At 41.8% G+C, this 16619-nt stretch overlaps 1 protein-coding gene across 4 annotated transcripts in view; it reads left to right on the top strand.

Annotated features, from left to right (window-relative positions):
* The first annotated feature begins 2680 nt into the window (after positions 1-2680).
* Positions 2681-16619, top strand: part of erbin (erbb2 interacting protein) — a 115463-nt gene continuing 101524 nt past the window's right edge. For all 4 annotated transcript variants that reach the window (XM_003216339.4, XM_008102890.3, XM_008102889.3 and 1 more), the window contains exon 1: positions 2681-2820. The gene's annotated coding sequence lies outside the window, so the exon portion shown is untranslated. The remainder of the gene's footprint in view (positions 2821-16619) is intronic.

The following is a 16619-nucleotide window of genomic DNA, read 5'->3' as shown; positions in this document are numbered from 1 at the left end:
AGTCCAAAACTACAGCTGTTGGGAATGGTGGGAGTTGGAGTCCAAAACTACAGTTGTTGGGAATGGTGGGAGTTGCAGTCCAAAACTACAGCTGTTGGGAATGGTGGGAGTTGGGAGCCCAAAACTACAGGTTGTTGGGAATGGTGGGAGTTGGAGTCCAAGACTACCAGCTGTTGGGAATGGTGGGAGTTGGAGTCCAAAACTACAGCTGTTGGGAATGGTGGGAGTTGGAGTCCAAAACTACAGGTTGTTGGGAATGGTGGGAGTTGGAGTCCAAAACTACAGTTGTTGGGAATGGTGGGAGTTGGGAGTCCAAAACTACAGCTGTTGGGAATTGTGGGAGTTGGAGTCCAAAACACTAGAGGGCCTGCTATATCAGATACACATCTTTCTGTTTCCCTCTCCTTTATCCAAACATTGAAACCCTCTTCCCTTTCTTATCCTCTCCCTTAAGGATTGATACTCCTCTTTTGACTTGTCCTGTATTCCAATTCTTTTGATTACTATTTCCTCCCCAAACCTAAGAGACCGAAAAGCCTTTCCTCTCGCTTCCTCCCTCCCACCTACCTTACATATAAAATTATTATTTTTTTCTTATTCCTCACACCCGAACCTGCTTCTCTTTCCTCCCTTCCTTCCCGGCCAAACCTTGAGCGCGCCCCCTGATTGGCTGAGGCGGGAAGCTCCTCTGTCCGGATTGGCTGAGGCGCTTCGCCCATTGCCAGACTTGTTGTCTGGCTCTGAGGGGGGAAAAAAAGTCTGAAAAGGGAGGCGGAGGAGAGAAGGAGGGAGGAAAGGCCTCTCCGTCCTGGGCGGCGCTGCAGTCTCTCTCTCTCTCTCTCCCTTTGGCCTGGGCGGAGGCGCAAAAGCGGCGTAGTAGTAGTAGTAGTAGTAACGCCCGCCGCCTGGAGTGTGGGCCGCTGTTGCTGCTTCCTTCCTCTTTGAGAGATACACCTCACACAGAGAGACAGAGACAGAGAGCTGCTGAGGGCGGGAATAATGGGGATAGAAGGAAGGAAGGGGGAAGTGTGAGGAGGAGGAGCCGAGTGTGAGGCAGAGGAAGCGAGGGAAGAAAGGAAAAGGAGGAGGAGGAAGGAGAGAAGGGAAGGAAGGAAGGGGCTTGTTGCGCCTCCATCTCGGTTTCCCTTCGAAGGAGGCGACGCCAGCATCCAAGGCCCGGCCTCGTGAGGGAAGGAAGGAAGGAGAGTTTGGGCCCTCAAAGAGGCCGGGGAAAGCAAGCAGGCCTCTGTTGGGTTTCCTGAGGGGCAGGAAATGACTCCTCAGCCCGGGCTGGGCGGCGTTTGAGGCACCTGAAACCGCATATTTTGTCAGGGCGGAAAGAGAAAGGAGGAGGAGGAAGCAGAGGAGAGGCTCGACGAGACCCCTTCGCAACTGGAAAGGATACAACAAGGGGCAAAAAAAAAAACAACACCGCAAAGAAGAGATTGAGACTTGTCGAGACCTTTTCCCCTCCTCACAACTGGAGTGAGTTGTGGGAAAGATACAACAAAACGACAAACGCAAGAAGGAAGAGGCTGACGAGACCTTTTCTCCCCTTCTTCACAACTGGAGTGAGTTGTGGAAAGGATACAACAAACAACGACAAACCCAAGAAGGAAGAGGCTGAAACACGGAGAGGAGGAGGAGGAGAAGGGACTGAAACAAGCAGAGGAAAGATTGAGATTTGAGACCCGACGAGACCTTTTCTCCCCTTCTTCACAACTGGAGTGAGTTGTGGAAAGGATACAACAAACAACGACAAACCCAAGAAGGAAGAGGCTGAAACACGGAAAGGAGGAGGAGGAGGAGGAGAAGGGACTGAAGCACGCAGAGGAAAGTCTGAGAGATTTGAGACCCGACGAGACATTTTCTCCCCTTCTTCACAACTGGAGTGAGTTGTGGAAAGGATACAACAAACTACGACGAACACAAGAAAAAGAAGATACTGAAACACGGAAAGGAGGAGGAAGAGAAGAAGGATATAATCAGGCAGAAGAAGATATCCTTTTTTTGTCCCCTTCTCGACTGAGAGGGGAAAAGTGAAGGGGAGGAAGGGGTCTTGTGGAAAAGAAGCAGCAACAATCACAAGAAACGTCCCCCCAAGAAGAAGAGACTGAAACACGCAGAAATTGAGACTGGACGAGAGCTTCTCACCCCTTCTACACAACTGGAGTGAGTTGTGGAAAGGATACAATAAACGGTAAACACAACAAGAATAAGAGACTGAAACACGGAGAGGAGGCAGAAGAAGAGACCCTTTTTGTCCCCTTCGCGAAGTGAAGGGGAGGAAGGGGTTTTGTGGAAAGGAAAGGAAGCAGCAACAACCACAAGAAACGTCCCCCTCAAGAAGAAGATACTGAAACACGGAAAGGAGGAGGAGGTGAAGGGGGGAGAGAAACAGATTCGACGAGAGCTTTTCTTCACTGAGAGGGGGGAAAAGTGAAGGGGAGGAAAGGGTTGTGTGGAAAGGAAGCAACAAGAACATTTTTTTAAAAAAAAAACCCCAACAAGAAGGGAGTGAAACACGCAGAGGAAGAGGAGTAGAAAAGACTCGAGAAGCCTTTTCTGCCCTTCTCAACTTGAGAGAGAAAAGTGAAGGAGAGGAAGGGGTTTTGGAAAGAAAACAAAACAAAAACACCCCCCAAAGCAACAAGAAGAGCTTATTTGATCTCCCCGCACTCCAACAGAGCTGTTGCATCTCCCCCTGTCTTCTGTTTTTTTGTTGGGGAGAGAAAAAGAATAATTCGCCCTCTTGGGATTTAAAACGTTGCTGGAAGAACTCTGCGCAAATGGAGGAAATCTGGACGCCTGAAGTCTGAGGTTGGTAGGGGAAATAATTCCAAAAAATTAGGCTAATTGTATTTTTTCTTTTGGAGATCGCAAATACAGTGTGGGCCAAAAGTCACAAAGATGTCTGATACTTTTAATAACTTTGTAAAGCAATTTAAAAAAAGATTTTACAGATAATGTAAGTTTATTTCCTATATATATTGTATATAATGTTATTGTATTGTAAACTAAAGGAGTTATTGAAGCCCCTTTGTGACTTTCAGCCCAGCCTGTAGTAATGTTTTTCTATTGGTGAGAGGGAAGTTATGTGTACAGTACTTTGTTTTCAGTTCATGGCTGGTTTTTTTAAAATTTGATTCCCCCCCCCCTCCATTTTATGCTTTTATGAATTAGGAACTTATTTCCAGTTTCGGGATGTGTACCTGTGCCTGTGATCCTTGCTTGCGTTTTCTTGCAGAGGGGAAATCTGGAAGATTTTTTTGTAAGCTTTGGTAAAGCTTCTTAAACAGAAGTTTCTTTGTTCCGCAGCAAGAAGGTATTGAACTGAAACTGCCCGATTATGCATTCCTGGGTTTAAAATGTCTAGTTGCGGAACTGGTAACTATGATTTTCCTGTGAGAGGACACCCCTTGCGTAAAGGACAGTGATTCTTTTTCTTTTGTATGTTCGTTGGTTGTGTTATTCGACTTTTTCTCTAATAAATTGTCCTTTGGCCATGGAGCAAGTAGAGAATGTAGGCCCAAAAAGTTTTTGTCAAGTTTACAAGTTTTTCCTGAAAACTTAGGGACTTTTGAAGAAGTTTGAAGTACTGGAAGCATTTTTCTTAACCACTTCTAACTACGACTTCTTGTTAACTAGTCTGATTTAACTTACAGAAGTCTGCAAAAATGTAATTTATGTACCCATGGTTTTTAAATAATCTAATGTCCTGAAGGAATACAGTTGAATAGTTTATGCTATAACTTTTCAGACTGCATTTTTAGTCTTCTGTAATCAATTGAAGGTGATGGTGATAGTTCTAATGGTCTCTTAAAACTAAATACAATTTGGTAAATTTTGTTACAAGGGAAGCAGCAGCATAATCTGCTGATGGTTATACAAGAAATTGGTCGTTTGCTTTTGTGCAAGTATGTATTGCTTATAATCCTTATAAGCTTTATAAGGCTGAAGCTCTGTCTAGTGCCAGTAGTTTTGATGTTATTGATTTGTTTTGGGAGCAGGAAGCCAATTTTGCCAATGAAAATACAGTAAACTATCTTAAACCATACACTTGATCATCAAAGGCACTTCATTCATTTCTGGGCATCTGAAAGGACTGAATCTGAAAGGTCATTTCTGGGCATCTGAAAGGACTGAATAAAATAGATGGCGATGAACTTTAACTTCCTTATATGGCTTATGTTTGGCAGAAAAGCAGTGACGTCTGAACAGAGTAATACTTTCACGAAGACTGATCACTTTCATAGTATTGCTTTTTTTCCAGCAATCACTTTACATTTTAAAGGAAATCAAATGATAAACATTTATGAACCATTTTATTTGTGTTAGCTGTTGCTTTTATTGTTCAATGCTGCTCTTTTTAAAAGGTAGGCCCCTTTAAAAAGTTGTGATACTGCTGATTTTGGCTAATGTTTGTCATAAAATTCAATTGACAGTTTAAAATTATTTGATAGTATTATTGCTCTTGACAAACTAGATATAATAGTAAATGATCTGGCAAGCTTTTGATTTTTCCCTTTTAGTTAGGTTGGTTTAGTTCTAAGCTTGCCCAATATGGAGATATTTCCTGTTTTGCGTTTTCAGTTCAATTACCATTGTATGAATGTAAATTTAGATAAAATTTTGTTGTTTTTAATCAGAAACTTGATGCCATCATCTTGTGTTGTCCTATTTCGCAGTATCAGGAAGTTTGTTTGCAAAAGTATCTGTTATTGGTAAGCCCATGCATATTCAGTAGTACTGTGTATGAGAGGAGTTTTTCTCATATACTTTTTATGTGTTGAGTATTTTGTGAGTTTGTTGTAATTCTGTGGCACTGTATTGCATAGTCTTGAGGATGGTGCAATATCGCTGCCTTGCAGCGTTTTAATTTTTGTATACTTTTTATCATGTTTTAATTGTTTTGTTTTATAGTATATTTGTTGCTGGCCCTCGTGGCAGAATGTACGCCGCTCTGAGTCTCCTCGGGGAGAAGGGCAGGGTATAAATGCATGTAATAAATAAATAAATAAATAAATATAGTAGAGTTATGAATATATCATACCGTAGGAATAAGTCTTATTAAATTTAGTGAAACTTAGCATTAGGTAAGTAGTTGTGAGGCTGCTGTTTTGACTAAGCTTCCTTTTGGCAGCAGTCAATTGACAGGATTTATATAGGATGGATCTTTCTCCCATAAGACACCACAATAGTGAATTAAACACATTGTGTTAACAGAAGTAACTTTGAAGTAACATGTTGCTCCCTCTTGACCCATCTGCCGCCTTTGCTGTGTGAAAATCAGCTCTATGGCTTTTGGAATACTTTTTGAAGAGGGAATGAAGCTGTAGAAAGAAGAAAGTCATTCCCTTTCTGTTTTAGTTTACACAAATCATTGACTCCTTGCACCATCAATTGAGCAGTTATCAGTTCTTAATATATATATTTTTATATAGATATCTGCTCTCAAAAATAGTTCTCTTTTTGTAATGCTTTTCTTGACTTCTTCCTTCTAGGGTTTTGATGGTTGCACAGTTGCATTTTAATTTACAAAGAGTAGATGCTATAGTATATCTAGGTTGGTCCCCATGTAGAATTACACTTTCACCTGTTAGGTTCACTGGATTAGGGGCTGTAACATTGGGCACATCAGGACAAAACTGATAGAGCCCCTCATTGAACAATGCCAGTGTCTTGATTGGCAAATTGGCAGGCCTAACTGTATGAGGAGAATTGTGTGTCACTTTGGATTTTTTTTGAGAAGCAGCCTTCAGCAGTCTTTGCGAGTTACTTTGAAACTTTTGAAGAGTAGTCATCAGTATCCATTATATGATACTTTGAAACTCTTGAGAATTACTTTTCAGCAGCCTGTGGGCACTTCCAGTAATGAGATCTTCCCAAGCAAAGCATAGAGCTTTCAGATTTTATCTTTCAGCTTTTATATCCAAGTGAGAAATGAAGACAAATGGTTATATCAGCATTCATAACAGAGTTATGGGAAAACATTTAGTTTAACTTTAGGACCCTATAGGAATCAAAACAAAGTCTGACATTAAAAAAATTAACTACAGAATTATCCAAAATGAATTCTAAGAGGCCAGGATGACCCAAAATGCCCTTGTGTTCCCTAAAGGGCATTTTGGAGTATTTTGTTTGGTTCTCAACCTGTGGGTCCCCAGATGTTTTGGCCTTCACGTCCTAGAAATACTAACAGCTGGTAAACTGGCTGGGATTTCTGGGAGTTGTAGGCTAAAACATCTGGGGACCCACCGGTTGAGAATCACTGTCCTAAGGTCTCATGTGATTTAAATGGAGTCCTAGCCTAACTCAGTTCCCCACTCCTGGTTTACAGTCTCAATAATTTTGTGTATATTTTCACACACACATACATATACACACGATGTGATTAAAGCAAAGTTTCTACAAGCGTTAAGGAACCTAATGAAGAATACAAAAAAACAGATTAGTTCAATTGAACTTAATTTTAAATGGAGTTAGATAAACATCAAGACCTAACATAGGCAGGTAGCTTGAGCACCTGGGAGTGCTCACCAGTTCTTTCTTGTGTTTTTGTTAGATTGCATAGCATTAACCACCTGCTTTTTGTGTGAAAAGGAAGCTAAGTATATACAGGTCTTTCTGGGTTCTATATGTTATCCATGGGATACTAAATGAAGCTACGGTAAATAAGTGTATGGAGTCCTTGTGAACCCTGTGCTGGTGAAATGTTTGCATGGTGAAGCATGCCTCTCATATCTCAGTTCTATACTAGTCACCCTATGAATGAAAGGTGGATTCATACTGTATTACAGTAGTTAAGTTTTCAGTTTGCAAAGATAGGAATGATAATTGCCTGAAGAAAGAGAAGTATACTATACAGTAAGACGCAGGTATCCACAGGGGATCTCTTCTTGACCACATCATGGTCACTGAAACCATGGATATAATCATAAAATTATCCAGCTTCTGGTCCCAGCATACATATCATAGAGTTCTAGTGAACACAGATTCCTAGAGAAGTATCCTCTCTGGGAATTGGCTCAATCCTCCAGGGCAGGGGTCCTCAAACTTTTAAAGCAGAGGGCCAGTCCACAATCCTTTACATGGTTGAGGGGCCAAATTATCATTTGGGGAAAAAAACTAACAAATTCCTATGCACACTGCACAACAATAACAATGAAAGAACAATGCAATATTTAAAAATGCAAACAATTTTAACCAACATAAACCTATCAGGATTTCAATAGGAAGTGTGGGCCTGCTTCTGGCCAATGAGATAGTCAGGTTGATTAGGATTGTTGTTGCGTGCCTTTAAGTTATTTCAGACTCTGGGTGAGCCTAAGCCTAAAATTATTTATTTATTCATTTACTACATTTATTTACTACATTTATATCCTGCCCTTCTCACCCCGAAGGGGACTCAAAGCAGCTGTATGTACATACAATATATTATATTATTAGCATAGCACAATATTAGCATTATACAGTATATTACTATATTGAACTATACCATTATATTGTAATATTATATGTAATATATAACATATATAATTAATATTATATGGTATTATTAGTATTATATTGTATAAAATGATAATGTTATTATCAATATCATATGTATATACAATATATTATATTATTAAAACGGATATAAAAATATTATATTATAAATGAGGGCGGGGGCCAGGTAAATGACCTTGGAGGGCCGCATCCGGCCCCCGGGCCTTAGTTTGGGGACCCCTGCTCCAGGGCAACTGTGTGGCAGTTTCTGCAGAAGCATTCCTAGAGAGACCATTTTCTCTCAGGAGCTGGTAAGTGAAACTGAGGATATGGGCTCTGCAGTTATTGCATGAGGGCTACCAAAAAAATCCTGACTGCTGCTGGGACCTATAGATTTAGTGGAAAAACTGCTTTCAGTAATTTGACTGAAGTAGCCATCCAAACATTTTCTCATGATTTGTTCATCTATATATTGTCATGCCTACTTCATGTATTTGCTGCAGGTAACACTTTAAAACCTGCTACAGGTGTAATTACCATATAAACTGTATGTTCTCCAAGCAGCAGAATGTTTAGTTGAATAGGGTTCAACAAGTTCAGCCTTGCAAATTAGGATGACATATTTTTCTAAACGACATTCCCATGTGTCATTACATGTGTCTTAGCTAAGGCATCCCAAGTCTGAATCTGTTCTTTTACAGACTTTTTTGCTTTGTTTAGAATCCTCTCAATAGGCCATGTGAAATTCAGAATTTCAGGGAAAATGTAGATGATTACAATTCTTTTGAAAACACCAAGCAATAAATACTTGTATTATGCATTAAAATTTACTTTCTATCTGCAAACAATTATGGCTGTGAATGGAAGTGAAGTAACACAAGGCAAATGTATTTGGTATATGGCCTATCAATATTTCATTGAAAAATGATGCACAAAAATTCTAACAGACCAAATTGCAGTATTAAGTTGCATAGGAATAAAACATGTTGGCTTTGATCCAGACATGCCTCCTGTAATGAAACAGCTTTCTTTTTACCATGAAAGGGACTCAAATCCAGGCAGGGTGCCTCTTGCTGTATAAAGAAGGGGGCAAGACTATTTCTTGCAGATTTTCTGTGAATTTCCATATAACTACTATTCCTCTTCACGTTATCTTGGATAGGCCTCAGTCTGATGAAATACATATTTGTGGGGCATTTGTTGCAAGGGATGGAGAAATAAATGAAAATTTCTTTTTGAGCAAAAGTTCAGTTTCAGAATATTCGGTTGATTATATTATCCAGTCATTACAAATTGTATAGTATTGTATTGGAATGGAATGGTAGTTTACCCCTTTGCTGTAGATAAGCTAGTTTGGCTTTACTTGCCTTTTCAAATGCTCATTTTCAAGGCTTTCCATATATTCCCTAGGAGTGTTGATTCACTTTTCAAATTTTATTTATTTGTTTAATTTATAGCCTGCTCTTTCCCAAAGTAGCCCCATAAATGATTTTCACCCCCCCCCCCCCGGCAATGTTCAGGATTAATTTTTTATCTTAACCAAGGTGGGGCTTCTAGTCACTCTAGTTTTGTGTGCCCCCCCCCCCTACATATTTGGCAGTACAGTAAGCCCTCCATATTTGCAGGTTTCACTTGTGTGTGTTTGATTATTTGCAAATTTGATCAAAGTGTTCGTGTTCTTTCTACAAATCCTTGGGTCCTCCAGTGTGATTTTGTGGTGAACCTCCAGCAGATATTGACCACAGAGTCTTTTTGGAAGACCTAGAGATTCTTAAAGGGCTCAGGTTAAAAAAAATAGTGTTTTTAACTCACCTTTTTACTTTCCTAAGGGCCTTGCATTCCTGAACCCAGCAAATGTGCAGCCCCTACAATATTGTCCGTTTGAAATGCTGCAGTTGTTCATAAATGCCATAGGAACAATGAGTAAACACAACAATCTATTACACTAGTGTTTCCATTTTTTGCATGTTCCTGCAGTGTTTTAGTAGCCAGAGAAGAAATCTGCTAGTTTTGTGCTGACTGATCTCAAAGGCCTGGTTTCGTGGCCGGGTGAGTGGTGTGTCCATGGAGACAAAATAATGTTGGTGCGTAGCTTGGACACTCATTGGTTCAATAGGACAGGTGACTGTCCAAGCCAAGCCTGTTATTTTGTTCTTGGCTCCCTGGATCCACTCCCCCCATATATCAGAAAAAGTGATAATAGTGCTAGGAACTTCCTTCTTTTGCTGCAACTATCTTTTCCTCCTTTCTTTACCACCAATTTCTTTTTTCTTTCACTTTTAACTGGCATGGCATGGTTACATCATCGATGGAGCCAATAGGATTGTGGCCAAAGATTCCATTACTGGAATACAGAAGTTATTTTCAGAAAATTGGGCTCTCAAATCTGTATAAAAATTTTAAGTATCTTATCTCTGTTGATGCATGTCTGATATTAGGGGACAGAGTAAACTGAACTGATAAGATAGAATTCCTGAAACTTGATTGTCATAGTGGCTTCCCTATTAATCAAGATTATATTACAAATAGATTAGCAGCGGTGCTGTGACATAACTGTAGGGTTCTGTGTGGGGTTTTGTACTGGAAAAAGTGCAGGATGTGTCAAAAAGATGGACCCAATTTGAAATTGCTGTATTTCTGCAACCACAAACCTCCCAAGAATGAAATTTTTACCACTGGAAAGGGTGGGGCATAGAGTTTCATAGAGTTACTGCTAGATGCCTCTTCTAGTGCTCAAATGGCCCCTAGCCTCAGTCATACGCAATATAGTGATCCCACAACATCAGGCCTAATGATTTGTTTCTGGTTCAAAATGGTTAGTAAAATGTGATAACTTGATAACTCCTTAAACCATTTGTAGCTTTTGTGTAATTGTAACATGTGGCCATCATGAAATATACTTCTTTGAAATTGGGTCCATTATTTTGAAGCATCCTGTACTTTATTTCACTTGTCTTTTAGAAAGTAACGGTAGCATTAAGAAAGTAATATTTTAGACAATGTTTTATTGCAGTTCATAAAAACCTTTCTTATATTTCTCAAAAACAAATTGAAGATTAATGTAATAACTCTGTAAAGTGCAAGGTTCCTAGGTACTATACAGTACTTTAAGGCAAAAATGCCAATTTTGGTTTCATTAGAGTGTATAGACTTAATGTTACGAGTCAGACGCCAGCCAATATAAACAACTCAGTTTATTGCAAAAACAACACAAAAGAGCCCAAGAAACAACCAAAAGGAGGCTCAAAACATTTTCTCTTCAGTGTGAGGTAACAATGTCCAAAAAGAACTCAAAAGACCCAAATTTGGGATATAATCTGGATTATCCTGGGAAATAATCCAGATTAAAACAAATTTAGTTGAAAAGACTGGAAACTCGCTCCACCTGCTGGTTGGAGCTAAACAAACACATGAAAGTTACCAGCAGTAACCCACAGTGACCAATGGCCACACAATGCCCCAAAACGTTGCTAAAGCAAAACCACGTTGTAAAGGAGAAGTCACAGCTGCCACGTTCGGTCTGCATCGTTAGGGAGAAGTCACAGGTGTCGAGTTCCAGTCCAAGTCGTCAGGGAGAAGTCACAGTCACCGAATTCCAGTCCATGTCGTCAGGAAGAAGTCACAGTCACTGAATTCCAGTCCAAGGTAAATACAAAGAGCCAAAGCGACTGAGGCAAGCCGGCAGCTAATGCATAAAACCAACACAAGACAATCCAGTGTAAACCCACACAATGCCAGCCCCCGTTGCCACTAAAAACCCGGGTTAACACTTACGTCCCAAAGCAGTCTTCCAAACACGTCTTCTGAAACAAAGATCCCGAAAAGCGCCCAACAAAACATCTTGCCGATTGCAAAGTTACATTAGCAACAAGCTTACTTTTATCTACAAGTCGTCCTCTGAACTTGAGCCAGCCAACGCCCCATCCACAGCTGGTTGCTGCAAATCCTCATCCGAGCTGGAGTCACCCAACGCCCCACCTCCAGCTGCAGCCCTTCTACGATATCCCCAGCCTTCTATCCAAACCCATAACTCCCCAGGATCCATCTGTATCTTCTCCGTGCCATCCCTCAAATGTACCACTGCTTGTGGACTCCTTAATAATAAATAATAATAATAAAACTTTATTTATACCCCGCCACCATCTCCCCAACGGGGACTCGGGGCGGCTTACATGGGGCCATGCCCAAGACAATACAATAAACCATAACATAATACAATTAAATAATACATTACATAAAATAAACAGTACAACATAAGATCAAAACAGCAATATAACACGAGCGGGCCGCATGAATACTACATTTAAAAACTAGATTAAAAATTAAAACTCTGGGTGAGAAAGGGATCAGAATAAAACCTCGAGGGACGGGACATCAGATAGTGAACCAGTCTAGAGGATAAATATCGGGGGGGAGTAGCATAGGCTTTGAGCGTAGGGTGGTCTTGGAACCAAAGCACTCAGGGAGGCATGGTTTGGACCATTGGTTTAAAGGACTGTCCTCACCCCTCACAATCTCTTGGGCAGACATTGAGGAAGTAGGCCATTCAGATTTTCCTTCTTTTGCCTCAGTTTATAGGCATGGAATTTGTTAAACCATTCATATAATGTACCATTTACGTCCCATTTTGTGACTATACAATCCTAGCTTACTTTGATTACTTACATTTCTTTCTTTACTCCAAATTATATCTGTGTTTAGATCTTTGAGTTTTAGAGATGGCTTGCTCTTTTTGTGTATTTATTGATTTACTCACCTGGCAGAAAATTGATTAGAAATGTTTACAATATACAGTAGAGTCTCACTTATCCAACACTCACTTATCCAACGTTCTGGCTTATCCAACACATTTTTGTAGTCAATGTTTTCAATATAACGTGATATTTTGGTGCTAAATTCGTAAATACAGTAATTACAACATAACATTACTGCGTATTGAACTACCTTTTCTGTCAAATTTGTTGTCTAACATGATGTTTTGGTGCTTAATTTGTAAAATCATAACCTAATTTGATGTTTAATAGGCTTTTCCTTAATCTCTCCTTGTTATCCAACGTATTCGCTTATCCAACTTTCTGCCGACCCGTTTATGTTGGATAAGTGAGACTCTACTGTAGTTGGAGATTCTCTGTTAATTATACAACCTAAAAAATACTTTGCCAGCTCTATGTGTGGCTGTTTCCCAGAAGTTTAGATTTTTTTTTAAAAAAACCCCCAATATATTCTTATTTGGGATTCCTTTGCCTACGTGGGGCTGCCTTTGAAGATGGCCCAGATGCTCCAATTAGTACAACAGGCGGCAGCCAGATCAATAACTGGGGCGGCATACAGGGAGCGTACCACTCCCCTGCTAGGCCAGCTCCACTGGCTGCTGATATGCTACCGAGCCTAATTCAAAGTGCTGGTTTTGACCTACAAAGCCCTAAACAGTTCTGGTCCAACTTACCTGTCCAAACGTGTATCCTCCTATAAACACTAAGATCGTCTGGAGAGGCCCTGCTCTTGGTCCCACCCACCTCACGGGCACGGCTGGTGGGAACGAGGGACAGGGCCTTCTCAGTGGTGGCTCCTCGGCTTTGGAACTCCCTCCCCAGTGATATTTGGCAGGCTCCATCCCTTCTGAGTTTTAGGAAAAAAGTGAAGACCTGGCTGTGTGGTCAAGCGTTTGATGAGTGAATTCTGTTGACTTTGACTCGGTCCGGATTAAGGTTTATGTACAAGGTTTTGCGGATGAATGGTTCAAGGATTTTATACTCTATGGTTTTAAATGTATTTGTTGTATTTTGTTAAATTATTCAATTGTTTTAATTGCTTATATTTTATCTTCTTGTATTGTACATTGGCATTGAATTTTTGCCAGATTGTGAGCCGCCCTGAATCCCTTTGGGTGAGAAGGGTGGGATAGAAATGAGGGAAATAAATAATAAATAAATTCAGCACAGATTTGTTTTGAGAAGAGTTTTATTAGGGTGCCTAAAGATGAAACTGGGTGTTTTTCTTTAAATGTTATTTACAAATCTCGGTGTACAAGTTATGCTTTATTTTATTAAGATGTATCTCCTTCAAGCCCCCATGTATGTCTATGTATACTTTTACAGGCCTCTGTGAGTGCTTATACATGACTGTTGAGTAGGAAGGGAATGCAAGCAGTATGGAAGAAAAGTGACAGAATGTCACGACCCAGGCTACAGAGCACCAATAACCATACGCAGAGGCCAGATTCTATCTAATATCTTTATTAAGGAAATATATAAAGTTAGTAAAAACAAATGTAAAAGTTAGTCCAGAAGCAGACCTTTCAGGAAAGGTCAAAATTAGTCCAAAGAAACAATGTCCAATATGAAATATTAAGGTCCAAAGTTGTAATCCAATAACCGAAACACTCACTTTGCCAGGCAAAGTGAGGGGAGATGACAAGGTCCTTTAGTCCATGAACTTGAGCAAGGCTAGGAAATAACTTGATACTTGAAACAAGGCTTGAAACGTGGAACAAGGTAACGAGGAACAAGAACAAGGTCCGTGGAATAACTTGGTAAAATCCGTGAAACAAGGCAAGGTTTAGTCCTGGGAAACAAGGCAAGATCCGTAGGTAAACAAAGGCTGGGAAACAGGAGCGAAGGCTGGAAACAAGGCAAGGCTTGAGCAGGAACGAGGCTTGAATCGGAGCGCGCTGTCCAGACACAACTCGCTCCGGAGGCTGACGAATTGACTCCGCGAAGTTACTACGCGGGTAAAACACCTATATAGAGTCTAACTTTCCCGCCGAAGCAGTTCTCTGGGAACCAGAAACGAAAGCTAAACTCTGAGACCAGATGTTTGACTCCTTAAAGATTCTCACGAAAAGCAGACTTAATTGGGTACATTCTTAGCTGCTATCCTCGCACTCCTGCGCGAAGCTGCTTCCAAACCCCTCTGTTGTTTACAAAACTCATGGCGAGAGAACACGGGAGATGTAGGCTCTGGGTTTGTTTGACATACTTCTGGGACACAACTTTCTTGCAGGTGCAAGGTTCCCAGATCTGCCTGGGAAAGATCTGGCTGAGAAGATTCCAGTTCAGACTGGGAAGGTAAAAAACCCAAGTTTTCTTCTTCATCAGGCATTACAATGTCATGAGCAGGACTACAAGGCCCATGAGTCATCACACTATCCCCCTCCTCAAGGCCCCTCCCAAACTGGGACTCTCTCCCCGAGGCGCGAGGTCGTGGCTTGGCGGGATAGGTCTGATGAAAGCGACGGGTTAGATCAGGAGCATGGACTGTGGAGGCGTCTTCCCAAGAGCGTTCCTCCGGGCCAAAACCCACCCAGTCAATGAGATATTGCAGGCGGCGGCGGTGAAAGCGAGAATCCAAAATGTCCTGAACCTCGAACTCGTCCTCCCCATCCACCAAAATAGGAACGGGGGCCGGCCGGTCTACATCTGGCCGCACACCATCCGCCGGAAGGAGCAGGGAGCGGTGAAACACTGGGTGAATGCGCATTGAACGTGGAAGTTGGAGTTTGAAAGTCACGGGGTTTAATTGCGCCACCACTGGATAGGGGCCAATGAAACGGGCATCTAACTTCCGGCAAGGGCGATGGGAGGGCAAAAAGCGAGTGGACAGAACAACCCGATCTCCTACCTTGATTTCGGGGCCCGGCTGGCGATGTTTGTCCGCGTGACGTTTATAGTCCTCCTTGGCTTGTTCCAGTTGCTGGAGCAAAAGTTGTTGCACCGCTGTGAGTTCCTGCAGCCATTCTTCTGCTGCGGGAACTTCTGAAGTTTCAATGACAGGGGGAAAGAAACGTGGATGGAAGCCGTAGTTTGCAAAGAACGGCGTTTCTTTTGTAGAAGCCTGGACTCCATTGTTGTAGGCAAATTCCGACAGTGGTAACAGAGAAGCCCAATTGTCCTGTTGGTAGTTTACATAACAGCGAAGGTACTGTTCCAAAGTGGCATTGGTGCGCTCCGTTTGCCCATCCGTTTGGGGATGATGAGCTGAAGATAAACGAGAGTCTATGCCCAATAGTTTTTGTAGTGCCTTCCAGAAACGAGAGGTGAATTGGGATCCACGGTCTGTGACCAAACTCTTGGGCAATCCATGTAGTCTGAAAACATGTTGGAGGAACAAATCTGCAGTCTCTTGGGCCGTGGGAAGACCTTCACAGGGAATGAAATGGGCTAACTTGGTGAAAAGGTCCACCACCACTAGGATCGTGGTGAATCCACAGGAAGGTGGTAAGTCAGTGATAAAATCCGCAGAAATTATTTCCCATGGGCGAGATGGGGTAGGAAGGGGGTGTAGAAGCCCTGAGGGCTTCTCCCTTCTTATCTTGGAGCGCTGGCATACTGGGCAGGTGTTAACATATTTTTCCACATCCTTGCGGATCTTGGGCCACCAGAAATCTCTTAGGATCAAATGCATGGTTTTAAATAGTCCGAAATGCCCTGCTGGTTTGCAGTCATGACACAGACGAAGTGCTTTTTCCCTGCCCGGTCCGGGTGGGATATAAACATGATTTCTATAGCAAAGCAGTCCATCTTTAAGCGAAAAGGGAAAATGCAGACCTTGACGAAGTTGGTCCTGCGCCCAGGCATCTGCTTGCTGACTAGCCCTGATTTCTTGAGCACAGATGGGCCCTGGAGTAGAGGGAGTTGAATCAATGGGAGTGGATTTGGTGTTCCCCACTGTGAGCGTGGCAAAGTTCTCGGGTTGTAGTAGTTGGGATTCAAAGGTCTCCTTGCGTCCTGCAGCGTATTCCGGTTTACGTGACAGGGCGTCTGCTTGCTTGGTTTGGGCTGGGGTCACATAATGAATCTGGAAGTTGAAACGTTCAAAGAATAAAGCCCAACGTTGCTGCCTTTGATTTAGCTTGCGGGCAGTTCTTAGATGTTCTAGATTCCGATGATCAGTGTGGACTTCAATGGGAAATTTGGCCCCTTCTAGCCAATGTCTCCAAGTTTCAAAAGCTGCCTTTATGGCTAATAGTTCTTTTTCCCAAATGGTATAGTTCCTCTCTGGTGCGGTTAGTTGACGAGAATAATAGGCACAAGGATGAAGATGATCTCCCACCGGTTGTAGGAGCACAGCCCCAATTGCCACATCAGAGGCGTCCGCTTGCACCACAAAAAGGGTTTCAGGATCTGGATGCT

This window comes from Anolis carolinensis, chromosome 2 (genome assembly GCF_035594765.1).
Source record: "Anolis carolinensis isolate JA03-04 chromosome 2, rAnoCar3.1.pri, whole genome shotgun sequence".
NCBI classification, from domain to species: Eukaryota; Metazoa; Chordata; class Lepidosauria; order Squamata; family Dactyloidae; genus Anolis; species Anolis carolinensis.
This window is presented reverse-complemented; position numbering and strand designations above follow the sequence as displayed.